Source organism: Notamacropus eugenii, chromosome 4, assembly GCF_028372415.1.
Source record: "Notamacropus eugenii isolate mMacEug1 chromosome 4, mMacEug1.pri_v2, whole genome shotgun sequence".
NCBI lineage: Eukaryota > Metazoa > Chordata > Mammalia > Diprotodontia > Macropodidae > Notamacropus > Notamacropus eugenii.
The window spans coordinates 426,002,572-426,021,835 of NC_092875.1; the positions used below are offsets into that span (position 1 = coordinate 426,002,572).

General features: G+C 40.2%; 1 long non-coding RNA gene and 1 pseudogene across 1 annotated transcript in view; one reads left to right on the forward strand and one right to left on the reverse strand.

The window, feature by feature from the left end:
• LOC140501841 (uncharacterized) overlaps positions 1-19,264 on the reverse strand; it is a 95,664-nt gene that overhangs the window by 65,489 nt on the left and 10,911 nt on the right. The gene's annotated exons all lie outside the window — the stretch shown is intronic.
• On the forward strand, positions 2,184-4,111 carry LOC140498778 (endonuclease 8-like 1 pseudogene; annotated as a pseudogene).

Consider the following 19,264-nt stretch of genomic DNA (forward strand, 5'->3'; position numbering starts at 1 on the left):
CATATATATGTATCCATTTGGAGTTCATTGTGATTTATTCAATAAGGTGTTCATCTAAACTTAGTTTCTGTGACTACTTTCCAGTTTTCCCAACATTTTTTGTCAACTAGAACATCCTTATCTCATAGTTGTTATCTTAAAGTTTATGGAACATTTTTCTACTAAGTTCATTTTTTCTGGGCCTTTTTGCATTCGTCTTTCCTTTTTTAACCAGTACTAAATATTTTTGAAAGTTGCTGCTTTTTAGTAGAGTATAAACTTTGGTACTTCTTTCCTGACTTCCTTTTCCTTTGTGAGGTAGTTAGGTGACTTGGTGGACAGAGTCACACTTTAGTCACTTAACCTCTACCGGCCTCAGTTTCCTGAACAATAATAATGAGGAAAATAAATAGTCACTAACTACCCCACAGTGTTGTTTTAAGGATCGAATGAGAGTGCCTGACACATATGTAGTATTTAATAATGTTTATTTCCTTCCTTTTAAAAAAGTATTTCCGTCATGGTTTTTGGTCCTTTGTTTTCTCAGATGAATTTTGTTATTACTTTGTCTAGATCTATAAAATAACTCCTTGGTAGGATGATTGGTATGGCACTAAACCTATAAATCTATTCAAATATTATTATGAATTTAATTGTATTGGAATGGCCCAACTCTAAGCAATTAACATCTCTTTAATCATTTGGGTCTTCCTTTATTTCATGTCAGTCCTAGGTGTTGGATGCACAGAAATTTTTATTAATTTTATAGTTGTTTTGAAGGGAACCTCTTTCTACTATGTTTTGTTAGTAGTATGCAAAAGGCTGAAGGTGTTTATGTTCCTTTTTTGTTTTATATCCTGCTACTTTTATAGCAGTTATTATTTCACTCGATTTAATTGATCTATAACAGTTCTCTGAGTAAACCTTTATATCACTCACAAATAACTTAAACCATTATAGCCTCTATGTGTGAAAGTCAGTAAGACTGTGCAGCTCCATGCTCAGATTTTACTGTTGTCAAAGGTCTATTTGTTTTCTTCATAAAGTATACAGAGAAGAGGGCAGCTGGGTGGTGCAGTGGATAGAACACCAGCCCCTGAGTCAGGACCTGGGTTCAAATTCAGCCTCAGACACTTGACATTTACTAGCTTTGTGACTTTGTGCAAGTCACCTAACCCTGATAATCTTGTCAAAAAAATATACAGAGGAGAGAGAGGAAGGGCAAAATGACTAACGAGGTTGCAGGAACGGTCTTAAGATCCTGAAATGAAGGCAATTATCCTCCCCTCTATTAATAGTGTGACAGGCAGAATAAGACCTCATATGTCTATTCGTATATGGTAAATCCCATCTAGGCACTGATCCCCAGCATTATATTCCTGAAAACACTGCCTAGAAGAGAAAGGTAATCTGTCAAGAATGTCAGAAGGTGGTTGATTGCTGAACGTTCTATTGCCTAGTCTGGATCCTTATTAAACTTATTAAGAGTTTCCTGGATAAGATTTTATGCCTGCTGGGACTTAGAGTTCTCTTATTGTCTGCTCCTCCCTGCCTTTGCTGGCCTTTATGAAATTACCAGGTAAAAAACAGGAAAGGTGCAGGACAGGCCCTGGTCAAGTGTGTTTTAAATACATGTGTGTGTGCTTACTGAGTGGTGAAGAAACCAAATGAAACAACTCTGGGTTGTTCCGAGGTCCTTTCTTAGCCGCTCCCCCCCCCCCCCCCCCCCCCCCCCCCCCCGCTCCACAAGGGGTATTTTGAATTTGTTCTCCCCCTTTGCCCTTTTTCGGATACTTAAGACTCTGCTAATGGGCTCCGGCTACTTATCATCAGCAAGCAGAGCACCTTCAGCTGTGGCAAGATTCCATTTTCTGCTCTTCCTCACTTCAGGGCTGATTCTTCAGGTGAATTTTTTTTGGTGGCTTCTCAAAGCTCGCAAATAAACACCCTGAGCTCCTGGACCAGAGGAAGAATTAAATTTGCTGAAAAGAAACATTCGTGAGCCAAGATGGTGCAACAGAGGCAGCAACACAGCTGAATTCTCCCAACGTTCCCCTGCAAATAACTTCAAATCAAGTTGAGGGAGCAAAGTCAATGAAAGGTCAGGCAGAGACATTTTTCTAGACCAAGACAACTTAGGAGGTCACAAGGAAAGGTCTTGTGGGTGGCTGCTGACCTGGAGCCTACATATGGCAACACCAGCAATGGGCCATGGTGCTGGCAGCAATAGCAACAGTGGCAGCTTCAGGAACTCTCAGCCCAGAGGTGGTAAGAGGATTGAAATAGTGGTCAGAAAGAGTTTATAGGGGACCCTGAGGAGATCCTGGGCACAGGGCCAGCAGTTGCAATTTCATTGTCCCTATGAAGTTCTGGATTGCTGTTCCAAGGCAGAGAGAGGCCATAGCACTTGCAGCTGCAAAAGAGAACTTGGTCACAGTTCCAGGGCCAAGAAATGCACTAACTCTTATTCCTACAAAGGAGCAGAGGCCCCTCTGGGGTATAGACCAGGAGAGCAGTGATGACATGTCTCCCAGAATCACTCTATCTTGGAACTACCAAAAACTTTCAGACTTCCAGACCTAGCTCTGAAAATAGCAGCATAAAAATTTCTGAAGCTTGGGAGAATATCTCCCCACTTCCAAGGGAGCTGAGACCAATTTTAACATGAAATTCAAAGTGAAGAAAGAGTCTGGAGAAAAGAGTAAACAAGACCAACAACCAAAGAACCTGACCATAACAATTGTCTGTGGTGGCAAGGAAGATTAAGACACAAACTCAGAAGAAAACAACATAAAATAGGTACAAGTAATGATGCAAATTAGACACAAGCCAAACTCTTGGAAGAGTTAGAGATAAGAATGATAAAAGGAAAAAATGGAAAAATAAATGAGGGTGATACAAGAAAATTGTGAAAAGAAAATTAAAAACTTGGTAAAAGAGGCACAAGAAATATTGAAGATAATAATAATTAAAAAAAATAGAATATGCCATCAGTTTGTATGGAGCCCAGCTGAGAGCAGGATGCCTGAAGCTCCACCTGGCCAGCTGCTATGTGAACACCAGGTGCAAGGACCTAGTGTTTTTCGGAATGGGTGGAGAAGTCCAAGGTGAGCAAAAACCCTGAGATGCCTTTTGAGAGCAGCACCTACAGTATCACAGCCACCTCTCAGGGCAAGGAGGTGCGGCTGACTGAGCCTACTGCTGGAGGCCCAGCCCACACAGGCACCCCTAGACCTTGTGTTCCCCTTTGGCATGTCCAGCTCCTTTCAGCTGGTCCCAGTGGACTCTCTGCCCAAGCATGCCCACCTGCACTTCTACACAATCTCTCCTCTGCCTAGCCAAGCCCTCTGTTTTGTGGACATCTGATGCTTTGGTCACTGGGAAGTTCAGGGCACATGGTAGCCTGGGCGAGGCCCCTGTTTTCTACTGGAGTATGAGAAATTCAGGGAGAACGTGCTCCAGAGCTTGGCTGACAAGACTTCTAACAAGCCCATTTGAGCAGCTCTCCTAGACCATAAATTCTTCAAAGGCACCAGCAACTATCTTTGGGTAGAGATTCTTCACCAAATGAAGACCCCTCTCTTGGAGAAGGCCAGAACTGTCTTGGAGGCCCTGAAGCATCAGAAGCCAAACTTAGAACCGACCTTGAGCAAGAAGGTCGAGGCAAAACTAGAGAACCCAGATTTGCTGGAATTGTGCCACTTGGCACCTAAGGAGGTGATCCAACTAGGGGATAAGGGTCCAACAGGAAGGATGACTTCTCAGCTTTCTGGGTGCAGCTACACTGGTACTCTGTGTCTGGCATGAGTTTCCTCCAGGATAGGCATGGAAGGACCATTTGGTTCCAGGGAGATCCTAGACCTCTGGCCCTCAAAGGAGGGAAATCCCATAAGAAGCATGTAAAAGAAAAAATCTATCCCTGATGTTACTGATTTAGAGGACCCTTTGTCTATGCCAAAGAATAAGAGCCCCACTAGAGCAAGGAAACCAGGCAAGAAGTCACAGAGGCAGTCTCTTGACTCAGGAGCCAAAGGAAATGTGGAATCAGTCAGAGGCCTCAGATGGCCAACTAAAGACTTCTGCTCCAACATCCCTGGAGAATGATCCAGGAGTTCTGGAAGGAAAGCAGTAGTTGGTGACTGGAGTAGGAAAAGACAGAGTCAGGAAAGGGAAAGCAAATTCCAAGGCCGGGCTCTTTCCACCTTTCTCGCTGCCTCCATTGCACAAGGGAGCTGGTGTCCTTGGTGTATCTCCTCCTTAAACCCCAGGGAAAGCCTGGGGAAAGCTCCCCTCTCCTGTTCTTAGTCCCTCCCAATGTTGGGGATAAGAAAGTGTCCATGGCAGGATCAGGGCAGCTAGGAGACTCTAGCACAAGCCATGTGCTTCAGATTTTAGAACATTCAATGCTTTTCATATGATGCTCCATCCTGCCCCTAATGTTCAATAATTGATGTCTGAAAATGATTGATTCAAGAGCTGAGAGAAATGGGCTGGTGTCAGTTGAGGCAGGGAGAGCTCAGCACCTAAAGGTCCTGGACAGTCAATTCCTCTCCTTCAAGAAAGACCCTCTGCCACACCCCATCCCAAGGTGGAAAGGAAGCCCAGGTGCCTTTCACCCCTCTCCTTTCTATCCCACCCCAATCACACTGACTGCTTCATCTCCAGCAGAGATAGGAATACAGGGTCATTTTAGAACTCTTGAACCAGTCTGGGAGATGCAATATGTTTTATATCAATAGCAAAATCCAACTAGAGACCCTAAAAAAATAGAATATGCCAAATGGAAAAAGAGGCACAAAAAATTCATTAAAGCAAAGAACTCCTTAAAAAGCAAAATTGACCAAATGAAAAAAGAGGTACAGAAGCTCTTTGAAGAATAATGTCTTAAAAAGTAGAATGGAGGAAGTGGAAAGTAATGACATCATGTGACATCAAGAAACAATAAGACAAAGTCAAAAGAATGAGAAAAATAGAAGAAAGTAGGAAATATTTCATTGGAAAAACAACTGAACTAGAAAATAGATTAAAGAGAGAGCATTTTAGAATTATTGGACTACCTGAAAGCCATGATAAAAAAAAGAGCTTAGACATCATATTTCAAGAAATTATAAAGGAAAACTACTCCAATATGTCTGATCCAGAAGGTAAAATAGAAATTGAAAGAATCCACTGATTACCTCCTGAAAAAGATTGCAAAAATGAAAACTCCCAGAAATATGATAGTCAAATTTCAGAGTTCCCAGGTCAAGAAGAAATTATTGCAAGCAGCCAGAAAGAAACCATTCCAATATCATGGAAAGAAAGTAAGGATCACACAAGATTTTGCAGCTTTCATATTAAAGGAACTGAGAGCTGAGAATATGATTTTACAGAAGACAAAATAGCTAGGATTACAGTCAAGAATAACATACCCAGCAAAACTAAGCATAATACTTCAGGGGGAAAGTATATTTAATAAAAAAGAGGACTTTCAAGCATTTCTGATGAAAAGACCAGAGCTGAAGAGAAAATGTGACATTTAAACACAAGATTCAAGAGAATTATGAAAAGATAAACGAAGTAGAAATCATAAAAGATGCAAGAAGCATAAAATGTTTACATTTGTGTATGGGAAGATGACATATGTAATTCCTAAGAACTTTATCATTATTAAGACAGTTAGAAGGAATCTATGTAGATAGAGGATATGGATATGACTTGATGATGTTAGGGTGATCTCAATGCACTAGGAAAAGTAGGAAGGAAAAGGAAGAATGGGAGAAATTATCTCATGTAAAAGAGGCATGCAAGGAAGAGCTTTAATGAATGACAGAGAAACTGATGGGGTGGTGGGTAACACTTGAACCTCACTTTCATCAGAATTGATTCAAAGATGGAAGCCTGCATATATACACATTGAGTTGGGTATAGAAATCTATCTAATTTAATCTAACCCAGCAGAGAAGAAGAAGGAGAAGAGAAATCAGAGGAGGTAATAAAGGGAAAGGCAGATTAAGAAAAGCAGTGGCCAGAAGTAAAATAGACTTTTAAGGAGGCGCAAGGTAAAAAGATAGAGGATAAATATAAAAAAAGAGGTTGGAGAGAAATTCACAGTTAATAGTCATTACTGTGAATGGAAATAGGATGAATTCATCCATAAAACAGAAACAGATAGCAGAATGAATTAGAAACCAGAATCCTGTGGGAGGGGCAGGAGGGGTGGAGCCAAGATGATGGAATAGAAGGACAAACCTGCTCTAGCTCTCCCCCCATAGCCCATAAAATACCTGTAAAAAATGACTCTAAACACTTCTAGAGAACCAGAAGCCACAAAACAACAGAGTGAAAGAGATTTCCATCCCAAGGCAACCTGGAAGGCCAACAGGAAAGATCTATCACACTGGGCTCAGAGCAGGTGCAGCCTAGCCTTGGCTATGTGGTGCGGCACTGACAGGACTGGAGCAGCCTTCAGGATGCAGAACCATGGGCAGCAACTGGGATTCCCAGATTTCTCAACCACAAATGCCAAAGACAGTTCAAAGGTCAGTTAGAATGCTCTTTCTCCTGGGTGAGAAGGGAACATGGTTCACCCCAGGTCCAGCCCCCAGCCTCAGGGCAGCAGCAGCCACTGTGGCACAGCATCCATTTTAGGAGCTCTCAACCTAAAGACCCAAGGAGAATCCATCAGTTGATCTGGGTCTCAGCCCTGAGTGGCAGTCCTTGGATGAGAAGGAGCACTGGCCTGCCGGAATAGTGGAGGCTCTGGAGAGGGTATTCTACTAACAGATCCTGGGCAAAAAAGCTTATGGTTGTTCCCAGACTAGAGCACGGGCCAGAAGAGGAGTAAACACCTCTCCTTTCATTATACCACCTTGGAGGAACTGAGAACTTACAGGTCCCTAGAACATACACTCCACTTGACAAAGGGCTTAAAAGTCAAGTAACTGGCTGGGAAAATGCCCAAAAAAGGGAAAAACTAATACTATAGAAAGTTACTTTCTTGGTAAATAGGTATTTCCTTTCATTCTTTCAGATGAGGAAGAATAAAGCATAGCATCCGAGCAAGACATAAAAGTCAAGGCTTCTGCATCCAAAACCTCCAAAAAGATATACAATGGTCTCAGGCCATGGAAGAGCTCAAAAAGGATTTTGGAAATCAAGTAAGAGAGGCAGAGAAAAAATTGGAAAGAGAAAGGACAGTGATGCAAGAAAATCATGAACTGTGGGTCAATAGTTGCTAAAGGAGACCCAAAAACTGCTGAAGAAAATAACATCTTTAAAAATAGACTAACCTAAATAGCAAAAGAAGTCCAAAAAGCCAGAGGAGAGGAACACTTTAAAAAGCAGAATTAGTCAAATGGAAAAGGAGGTTCAGAAGCTCACTGAAGAAAATAGTCCTTTAAAAATTAGAATGGAGCAGATGGAAGGTAATGACTTTATGAGAAACCAAGAAATTACAAAACAAAACCAAAGGAATGGAAAAATTGAAGACAATGTGAAATATCTCATTGGAAAAACAACTGACCTGGAAAACAGATCCAGGAGAGACAATTTAAAAATTATGGGACTACCTGAAAACCATGATCAAAAAAAGAGCATAAACATCATCTTTCAAGAAATGATCAAGGAAAAACTACCCTGATATTCTAGAACCAGAGGGTAAAATAAATATTGAAAGAATCTAACAATCACCTCCTGAAAGAAATCCTAAAAGAAAAACTCTTACGAATATTGTAGCCAAATTCCAGAGTTCTAAGGTCAAGGGGAAAATATTGCAAGCAGCCAGAAAGAAACAATTTGAGTATTGTGGAAATACAATAAGGATAACAAAAGATCTAGTAGCTTCTACATTAAGGGATGAAAGGGCTTGGAATATGATATTCTAGAAGTCAAAAGAACTAGGATTAAAACCAAGAATCACCTACCCAGCAAAACTGAGTATAATACTTCAGGGGGAAAAAATGGCCATTCAGTGAAATAGAGGACTTTCAAACATTCTTGATGAAAAGACCAGAGCTGAATAGAAAATTTAACTTTGAAACACAAGAATCAAAGAAGCATGAAAAGGTAAAGAGAAATCATAAGGGACTTAAAGTTGAACTGTTTACATTCCTACATGGAAAGATAATATTTGTAATTCTTGAAACTTTTCTCAGTATTTGGGTAGTTGGAGGGATTATATACATATATATTGGCAGAGGGTACAGGGTGAATTGAATAGGAAGGGATGATATCTAAAAAAAGTAAAATTAAAGGGTGAGAGAGGAATATATTGGGAGGAGAAAGGGAGAAATGGAATGGGTTAAATTATCTCTCATAAAAGATTCAAGAAAAAGCTTTTATAATGGAAGGGAAAAGTGGGGCGGTGAGAGGGAAAAGGTGAAGCTTATTCTCATCTCATTTGGCTTAAGGAGAGAATAACATGCACACTCAATTTGATATGAAAATCTATCTTAAACTATTAGAAAGTAGGGGAGAAGGGAATAAGTGGGGTGTGGGGGGCATGATAGAAGGGAAGGCAAATGGGAGGAGGAAGTAATTAGAAGTAAACACTTTTGTTGAGGGACAAGGTCAAAAGACAGAATAGAATAAAAGGAGGGCAAGATAGGATGGAGAGAAATATAGTTAGTCTTTCACAACATGATTATTATGGAAGTCTTTTGCATAACTACACATGTATAGTCTATATTGAATTGCCTGCCTTCTCAGTGGGGGAGTGAGGAAGGTAGAGAAGTTGGAACTCAAAGTTTTAGGAACAATGCTGAGAATTGTTTTTGCATGCAACTGGGAAATAAGAAATATAGGAAATGGGGTTTAGAAATCTATCTTGCCCTACAAGAAGAAAGAAGATAATGATAAGGGAAGGGAGGGGTGTGATAGAAGGGAGGGCAGATGGGGGAAGGGGTAATCAGAATGCACAGTGTCTTGGGTGGGGGGAGAGGGAAGAGATGGGGAGAAAATTTGGAATTCAAAATCTTGTGGAAACGAATGTTGAAAACTAAAAATAAGTAAACAAATTTTTACAGAAAGAAACCAGGATCCAACAATATGTTCTTTACAAGAAACATACTTGAAAAAGAAAGACAGAGTTAAAATAAGAGACTAGAGCACAAACTATTATGTCTCATCTGAGGTAAAAAGGACAGGGGTAGCAATCATGATCTCAGATAAAGCAAAAAAAAAAAAAAGAGGCAATTAAAAGAAATAATTGGAAAACTACTTTTTGCCAAAAGTATCATAAACATTGAAGAAATATCTAAACATTTTGCAAATTTCACTAACAAAAGCTTCATTCCCCAAATATATAAGGAACTGAGTCAAATTTATAAAAATAACAACCATTCCCCAATTGATAAATGATCAAAGGGTACAAACAGGCAATTTTCAAAGTATATCAAAGCTAGCTATAGTCATGTGGGGAAAATCGCTCTGACTCACCTTAATAATTAGAGAAATGCAAATTAGAAGAACTCTGAATTACTGCCTTATACCCATCAGATTAACTAAGATGGCAGAAAAGGAAAATGACCATATTGGAGGAATGTGAAAAATAGGGACACTAGTGCACCATTTTTGGAGTCATGAATTGGTCCAACCTTTCTGGAGAACAATTTGGAACTGTACCCAAAAGAGTATAAAACTGTGCATGCCCTTTGACCCCGCAATATCACTATTAGGCTGGTATCCCAAAGAGTTAAAGACAAATGAAAAGGATCTATGTGTAGAAAAATATTTATGGCAGCTCTTTTTGTGGTGGCAAAAAATGGAAATTGAGAGGATGCCCATCATTTGTGGTGTATCTGACAAATTGTGGTATATGATTGTGATAGTATACTATTTTGCCATAAGAAATGATGAATAGGATGGTTTCAGAAAAACCTGGAAAGATGAATTGATACAGAGTGAAGTGAGCACAACTAAGAAATCATGGTACATTGTAGCAGTATTGTAATTGTAATCAACTGTAAAAGACTTAGCTAAAATGACCAAGAAAATTCTGAAGGCATCATGGTGAAAAATGCTATCTATTTCCAGAGAGAGATATTACTAACTTTGAGAGAAAATTCAAATTTTTTTCACTTTATTTTTCTTTTTTACAACCTGGCTAATATGGAAATATTTTATACGATTTCACATGTGTAATTGATGTTTTATTGCTTGCTTACTCAATAAATGGGGAAGGAGATAAATAATGACAGAGAATTTGGAACTCAAAAAAAAAATCTTTAAGTGTTAAAAAGAAAAGAAACATTTACCAAAAATGGATTCAATGCCAAGTTTCAGTTTAAATAATCCTAAAATAATAGAGTAGTTGGATTGGAAGGGTCAAAGAGGCTGTCTGAATTGTGGATGGTCAATACGGACTTCTTGTTGTTCAGGCATTTTACAGCTGTGTTCATCTCTTCATGACCCCACTTGGAGTTTACTTGGCAAAATACTGCAGTGGCCTGCTATTTCTTTCTTTTCTTTTTTTTTTTTTTTGAAAGTAATATGTTTAATCATTATAGAAAAGTAAATGGAAAGAACATAAAAAAATTAAAATGAATTTTGCAAAATTAAAAAGAATAAAGTTTAAAGAAGAGAGATGAAAATTTCCATTCTTTTCCTTTAAAGAGGTATGGAATATTGCATATATTTTCAGATTTTTCGAAATTTGATAGATTTTCCTGATTTTTCTTTTTTCTTTTTTTTTTTTTATTAATTTTTAACATTTATTTTCACACAATTTTGGGTTACAAATTTTCTCCCCTTTTATCCCCTCTCCCCCCCCAAACCCAAGCTTTCTAATTGCCCCTGTGACCTATCTGCTCTTTCCTCTATCCTCCCTCCCTGCCCTTGTCTCCGTCTTCTCTTTTGTCCTGTAGGACCAGATAGCTTTCTTGACCCCTTAACCTGTATTTCTTGTTACTCAGTGGTAAGAACATTACATTTGGTCCTAACACTTTGAGTTCCAACCTCCTTAGCTCCCTCCCTCTCCACCCCTTCCCCTTGAAAGACAGGCAATTCAATATAGGCCATATCTGTTTAGTTTTGCAAATGATTTCCATACTAGTTGTGTTGTATAGGACTAACTATATTTCCCTCCATCCTATCCTGTCCCCCTTTACTTCTATTTTCTTATGGTCCTTTCCCTCCCCATGAGTGTCGACCTCGTATTGCATTCTCCTCCCCATACCCTCCCCTCCATCCTCCCCCCATCCCTGCTTGTGCCCCTGTCCCCCACTCTCCTGTATTATGAGATAGGTTTTCCTATCAAAATGAGTGTGCATTATATTCTTTCCTTTAGTGGAATGTGATGAGAGTAGACCTCATGTTTTTCTCTTGCCTCCCCTCTTTATCCCATCACTAATAAGTCTTTTGCTTGCCTCTTTTATGAGAGATAATTTGCCCCATATAACTTCTCCCTTTCTCCTCCCAATATTTCTCTCTCACTGCTTGATTCACTTTTTTTTTTTAATATATGATCCCATCCTCTTCAATTCACTCTGTGCACTCTGTCTTTATGTATGTGTGTGTGTGTGTGTGTGCATGTGTGTGTGTGTGTACTCCCACCCAGTGCCCAGAAACTGAAATGTTTCAAGAGTTATAAATATTGTCTTTCCATGTAGGAATGTAAACAGTTCAACTTTAGTAAGTCCCTTATGATTTCTCTTTGCTGTTCGCCTTTTCATGGTTCTCTTCATTCTTGTGTTAGAAAGTCAAATTTTCTTTCCATTTTTTTTCTTTTCATCAGGAAAATTTGAAAATCCTCTATTTCATTGAAAGACCATTTTTTTCTCCTGAAGTATTATACTCAGTTTTGCTGGGTAGGTGATTCTTGGCTTCAGTCCTAGTTCCTTTGACTTCTGGAATATCCTATTCCATTCCCTTCTATCCCTCAATGTAGAGGGTGCCAGATCTTGTGCTATCCTGATTGTATTTCCACAATACTTGAATTGTTTCTTTCTAGCTGCTTGCAATATTTTCTCTTTCACCTGGGAATTCTGGAATTTGGCCACAATGCTCCTAGGAGTTTCTCTTTTTGGATCTCTTTCATGCGGTGTTCTGTGGATTCCTTGAATATTTATTTTGCCCTCTGGTTCTAGAATCTCAGGGCAGTTTTCCTTGATAATTTCATGGAAGATGATGTCTAGGCTCTTCTTTTGATCATGGTTTTCAGGTAGTCCCAGAATTTTTACATTGTCTCTCCTGATTCTATTTTCCAGGTCAGTTGTTTTTCCAATAAGATATTTCACATTATCTTCCATTTTTTGAATCTGCGCGGTATGTTCTGAGATATCTGTCTTTCTCATAAAGTCCTTAGCGTCCATCCGTACCATTCCAGATTTGAAAGATCTATTTTCTTCAGTGAGCTTTTGAATCTCCTTTTCCATTTGGTTAATTCTGCTTTTGAAAGCATTCTTCTCCTCATTGGCCCCTTGCACCTCCCTTGCCAACTGAGTTAGGCTAGTTCTCAAGGTGCCAATTTCTTCAAGATTTTTTTGGTTCTCCTTTAGCAGGGAGCTGATCTGCTTTTCATGCTTCTCCCTCATCCCTCTCATTTCCCTTCCCAGTTTTTCCTCCACCTCTCTAACTTGATTTTCAAAATTCCTCTTGAGCTCTTCCATGGCCCGAGCCCATTGGGTGGGCTGGGACACAGAATCCTCGATTTCCGTGTCTTTGCCTGATGGCAAGCATTGTTCCTCCCCATCAGAAAGGAAGGGAGGAAGTGTCTTTTCTCCGATAAAGTACCCTTCAATAGTTTTATTTCTTTTCCCTTTTCTTGGCATTTTCTCCAACCAGTGGCCTGACCTCTGAATGTTCCCCTCACACCCACCTCGCCTCCTGGTCCTCCCAGCCAGCGTTTGGGGACTGAGATTCGAATGCTGCTTCCCGCCTTAGGATTTTTGGCGGGGGCAGGGCTGCTATTCAGTGTGAGAATTAAGTTCAGGTGGTCAGGGGCAGGGCCGCCTCTCAGGCCCAGTTCCCTCAGGGGGTTTATGCACAGACCTTCCATAATGGATCCAGGCTCCTGCCCGTTTGGGTATCCCCCGCCCGCAGCCGCCTCTCAGCCCCCACCTCCCAGGGGGTCCCGAGCCATGGGGGCACCCCACTCCCCTCTCAACCCGCCAAAGAGATTCTCTCACCCACCCCCGTCAGTCACCTGTTGGTGGGGGGGCCCGTGCCGCCGCTGAAGATCCCGCCTCCGGAGCCCTCTCAGATCTGTACCTCTCAGAGCCATGGCTGCCGCCGCCGCCGCAGGTCCGGGCTGGGCTCCGCGTCTGCAGCGCGATGGACCTTTTGCGAGAGGTTTGCAGGTCCCTCTGTGGGTGGGGGGACCCGCATGGCCGCTAGAGATCCCGTCCCCGTAGCCCTCTCGGATCTCCTCCCCTCAGTGTCGTGGCCGTGGCAGGGCCGCACTCCGCTCCCCGTCATGGCGCCCAGTCGGCGGCGCGAAGGACCCCCCGCGAGAGGTCCGCAGGTCTCTCTGGAGCAGAAATCTCCCTCGCTCCAATACTCCGTGGTCTCTGGGTGCAGAATCGCCCTGGCTTGGTCCCCTCTAGCCGTTCTGTGGTTTGTGTGTTCGGAGCTATGTGTATGTGCGTCTTTCTACTTCGCCATCTTGGCTCCGCCCCCTATTTCTTTCACTGGTTCATTTTACAGATGAGGAAGCTGAAGTAAACAGGGTTCAGTGACTTGACCAGGGTCACAGCTAGTAAGAATCTGAGGTCAGATTTCAGCTCAGGAAGATGAGTCTTCCTGACTCCAGGCCCAGCACTAGATTCACTGCACCAGCACACTATTTTTCTCAAAATTTCTTCTATCAAGATGGCACAGAATAACAATAAAGATTAAATGATTTTATAAACATTTCTTTTAGAGCTGGAGGGAAGAGTGTAGTAAAATGGAAGGAACACTGGATTTAGAGTAGAAGAACCTTGATTCAAATTCTGGCCCTACTCCCTCACTCCTCGTTTATTCTCTCTAGCCTTCAGTTTCCTCATCTATATATAAAGGAGTTGTATTAGATGTTCTCAAGGGTTCTTTCTAATTCTAAATCTGTATTTCTATGAGGATCATGAGATCTCTTCCCTTCCTTTTACAGAGGAGGAGACTAAGACCCACAGAAGTAAAGGGATTTGCCCAAGATTTATTGTTCATTCATTCAGTCATGTCTGACTTTTCATGACCCCATTTGGGGTTTTCTTGGCAAAGATACTGGAGTGGTTTGCCATTTCCTTCTCCAGCTCATTTTACAGATGAGGAAACAAGTTAAGTGACTTGACCAGTAAGTACCTGGAGCCAAATTTGAATTCAGGAAGAGATGTCTTCCTGACATCAGACCTGGTACTCTGTTCTCTGCACTATCTAGCTTCCCAGGATTACATAGGTAACAAAGAAGCCAGAATTTTGACCAAGGGCTACATGATTCCCAAACCCATCCCATTTCCATTGTCATGCTGCTCCAGGGCAGAGAAGAACCTGAGGACTTGCCACAGGGCAAACGTGAACCTAAAAAAATCAAAGAACATTCTTTCTCATTCTTGGTCACCAAACCAACTAGGGCCAGGCAGCAAACCACTTAGGTCTCTAGATTTTTAATTCATAGCATCCTTTCCGTAGAAAATAAAATAACTCTGAACTCTTCTGTCAACCAATAATCTAGGCCATATTATCTCTATTAGGTTGAAGTCTGTCGCTTACTGGGACTTCTCTCATACTTTTCTGAATTTGAACTAGTTCTTTCAATCTAGCAATGCTGCCAATCATCGTTCACTTTCTTAAACCATTATAAAATAACATGACTTTTTATGTCTTTACTAAGATTCTATTTTCAGAACTACTTTGTCCAATTCAGATGAAAGGTAGGATTTTTCTTATCAAGAATAGCAACCAAAAGTGGGCCCCTGAGGCCCTTATGCTCTAGGGAAAGGGGTCATAAGATGCTTGTTTGGAAGCTGAAAAATGCTGTTTTCCTTCCTTCCAATAATAAATGTTGTAATATAACGTTTTGCTAATAAAAAAGTCTTCATAATGGTATATTAAAAGATAAAGGTGACAGCAAGCATTTTTTTATATTTACCACAAAGCTAGGAGAGGAAATTGTTTCAAAGATTTTCTTCTCAGTGTTTTAATTATTTCAAATAATCCTCGGTAGTTAAAGACTTCTCTTTTCAATAGTGTCTGCACTTAAATATAGAACAACTAGAATCCTTCACCACTGACTTCCTATTCACCTGAGGGAAAAGCAGGAATTATTTTAATGCAGTTTATGACTGGGGTTTGGTGCCTGTTCCCATCCTGTCTTACTGATCAGTCCTTGATATAGTTAGAAAAGTTATCCTATTGACAACAGTAAGGCTTTTAAGAATTTACTTAGGCACACTACCTTACTTTCTCTTCATCCCTGATACAGTCTGTTCTCTAAGATTTTTGTCAAAGAAAAATATTTAATACTAATATTGTACATTTGTGATATTATTATAATACTGTGATTTAGGTTCATGTAGCAGAAATAATTTAATTTATCATTAACTACTTATTATCTAGCTATACGTAGACATATGTGTATGTTTGTATGCATGTATGTATGCATGTATGTATGTGTATGTACACTCCTACACAAATACAACATACGTCATTTCTAGCTTAGAGGGAGAGTCAAACTGGCATGGTTCTCCGTGCCCTCTGACATGATCTTCAATCCCCAAGAAGTGAACAGTCTGAGCTGCCCCACTGGGCACAATTCAAGGAGAACAAAGGCAGTCATTTTTAAAGAAAAAAACTGGAGAAAACTGGAAAATTCTGACAAAGCAGTAGAAAGGAGAGAGGATGTTACAGGCACAGGGATCAACCAATATACTGGTCCAGTGAAAGGAGACAGAACTGTGTGAAGGTCAAGTCGATCAGTTTGGCTACACAATGGAATATGACCATAGGAGTAAATTTAATGACATTGGAAAGGGAAGCTGGAATCAGGTTGGGAAGGATTTCCCAATTTGATTTGATTCTCAGGGGTAAGAGGGGTCTACCAGAACTTCATGAGAAAGCCTGTGTTTATAGAACTTCATCTCTGCCTTCCTTTTGATACAGGTGATGTAGTCTCACAAGGAATTTTGGATACCATCACTGTCCAAAATACAAGCAAAAGAGAAACCAAGTACGCAGGTAAGGTTAAATACATCAGTACCTTGGAGGCAGGGAGCTCTCAGCTCTCAAGCCTCAGTTTATTTCAAAGTGGCTTCCTTATTGAGGAGAAATGGAAGGGGAGAGGGAGTGATTTCCCCCAAAGGGGAAAAGTGCAGGGAAACTACAAGTACCTTTGCAAAGCTAAACTTACTTGAAATTCTATCTCGTCCCATGAATTGCAACACTTTGTATTTTCTGTTCCTTCCCAGAGTTTAACAGATAACAATTTTGCATCACAAATGCACAGTGTAGAGCTTTGTATTCAAATTTTAGACTGGCCAACACCTAGAGAATTATCATGTCAAATTAAGGTGTAAAAGGAGTCATTGATTCAGTTTTATAATTAGGAAATTTTATGCTTGGTTTGAGCAGTGGATAGAATGCCAGGCCTGGAATCAGGAAGACTCATCTTATTGAATTCAAATCTGGCCTCAGAAACTTACTAGCTGTGTGATGCTGGGCAAGTCACTTACTCCTGTTTGCCTCAGTTTCCTCATCTGTAAGATGATCTGGAGAAGGAAATGGCAAACCACTCCAGTATCTTTGCCAAGAAAACCCCAAATGGGGTCATGAAGAATGGGACATGACTGAAAAATGACTGGACAACCACAACATGATCAATAATCAACCATTAAGTCTTTTTAGGCACCTGTTATGTGCTGAGCTTGGTGCTTAAGCACTGTGGGAGAGTGCTGGACTTGGAGTCAGGAAGACTCGAGCTCAAGTCTGGGCTCCGAAGCCTGAGAGCTCTGTGATCCTGAGTAATCTGCTTAACCTCTGTTTGCTTCACTTTCTTCATCTGTAACGGGAAGATAGTGATCGCATCTATTTAACAGAGTTGTGGTGATCAAATATAACATGAAAAATGATAGCCTTTTGCAAATTTTAAACTGCTATATACCAACTATTAATATTATCAGCAGAATGAAACAAGTACGTATCAACATACACATATATGTGTGCATACTGGTATATCATAATAAAAAGTGAAAATATATTATTTTTCAGTCATTTTTCAGTCATGTCCAACTCTTCCTGAGCCCATTTAGGGTTTTCTTGCCAAAGATATTGGAGTAATTTTCATTTCCTTCTCTAGTTCACTTCACAGATGAGAAAACTGAGGCAAATAGTGTTAAATGTCTTGCCTAGGGTCACATAGCAAGTGAGTGTGGGGGACTTGAAGTGTGGGGGATTTGAACTCAGAATTCTTGCATATTGGATGCTAAAAGCTGATGTTTCTGCCCTGTGGAAGGGCTATAGGTGTTCATGATGCCCTCTAAATTCACTCCCCTGGGACAAAGTTCTAGTCTTCTCATCTTTGTTATAACTATCCATTAATAATAATTCACTGAGTTAAGTTTAGATATCAGTTCTCCAGAATGCTCAGCCTGGGTTCACATCATTAGAACACATTAATAATTATGAGAAAACCCATAACTTAAATTTGTACATTTAGTACAAGTGTTATGAGTTGTGTGAGTCTTGTTTGAAAATGTTTCTGTCAGATGGCTAAATAGCTAAAGGTCTGAATACATATTAGGTTATATGCCTGTGAATCAGTGATGCTTAGAAACTGGTCTGATTTCACAAAAAAAGGCTATAAGAGAGGGGAAGTCACCATCTAATAGTCATAGGATTTGAGTCAGCAGGGATCTAAGAGATCACCTACTCTCAAACCTTCATTTCACACGTTAGGAAGACTGAGACCCAGGAAGAGAAGTGACAAAGGTCATGTGAAGTCAGTAATCCAACCCAGGTCCCCTAACTGTATACCTGGTATTCCTTTGCTTATGCCAAGATACCTTTTACCTTAGTTTCCACATCTGTAAAATGAGCTAGAGAAAGAAATAACAAAACACTCCAGAATCTTTGCCAAGAAAACCCCAAATAGGGTCACAAAGAGTCAGACACAGCTGAACCAAAACCTCTTAGTTCTGAGCACCCAAATACACTGTTAACAAAAGAATCTAACAAAGGAAACAAACTCTGTCCACTGGATGTCAATGTGACACCTCCCTCATTCTCAATTTTAAATACTACTCTCGAAAGGGTAATGGGGGAATTCCCCTAACTGGTCTTGGGGCTGTCCTGAGAGAGTGGAGTTGCAGACTTGAACAACTGTTTGGGGGAGTTTATACAGACAGGGAGCCAAACTCCCTTTCTCCCAAAGTTAGGACCCTGGCTTCTCTCCTTCTAATCATTGTAAAACACCCAGCCCTTAAACCATCGAATGAGAAGCCCTATCTTTACTCATTGAAGCTTAAACAAAGAAAGAAGGAAAGAAAGAATATTACTAAGACTTCTCAACCACAAGAAAATCCTACCACATTTCTTTATTTTTCTTGTTTTGGTACAGTCTACCTGAGGGCTACCAGAGGAAAAGATTTGAGAATCTTCAATAAAGAACCCAAGGACAGTCCCAGAATATGCTCAAAGGTAAGACTTTTATAAATCTCTATCTATCTATCTATCTATCTATCTATCTATCTATCTATCTATCTATCTATCTATCTGTATATATATATATATATATATATATATATATATATATATATATATATATATATATATATATATATATATATACACATGCAAACATTCCTTACTATGTTCCCTCTCTGTGATCTGGTGACCATTTTGATAATTTTATGCATCTTAAGCCTCTCTCACTTCTAAAGTTTGGAAATGGGGGAAGAAAAAAGAAAGTTAACCTTAGCATTGATAAAGGTTTACAGTTACACCTGCCTTTTTAAAGAACAGTCCTGCTTGTGAAAATCGAAACTCTTAAAACATATAAACTCCAGACAGTTTATTCCCATGATGAAAGGAAGTTTAAATAGTGAATACTGAACTAGTGAACTTCAGTGTTTGTTTATGTAGAAGAGGATGAGATACTTGACTGGAGGGTTAAGGTATTTTCTTGTTATTTAGTCTTCTCAATTATGTCCAACTTTTTGTGACCCCTTTTGGGGTTCTCTTGGTAAAGAATTTTCTTCTGCAGTTCATTTTACAGATGAGGAAATTGAGGCAAACAGCTACCCTGTCTTTCACCCAGGTGTCTGAGGCCAAATTTGAACTCAAGGAAGATAAAGTCTTCCTGAGTCCAGGCTAGGCACTCGGTCACTGAACCACAGAG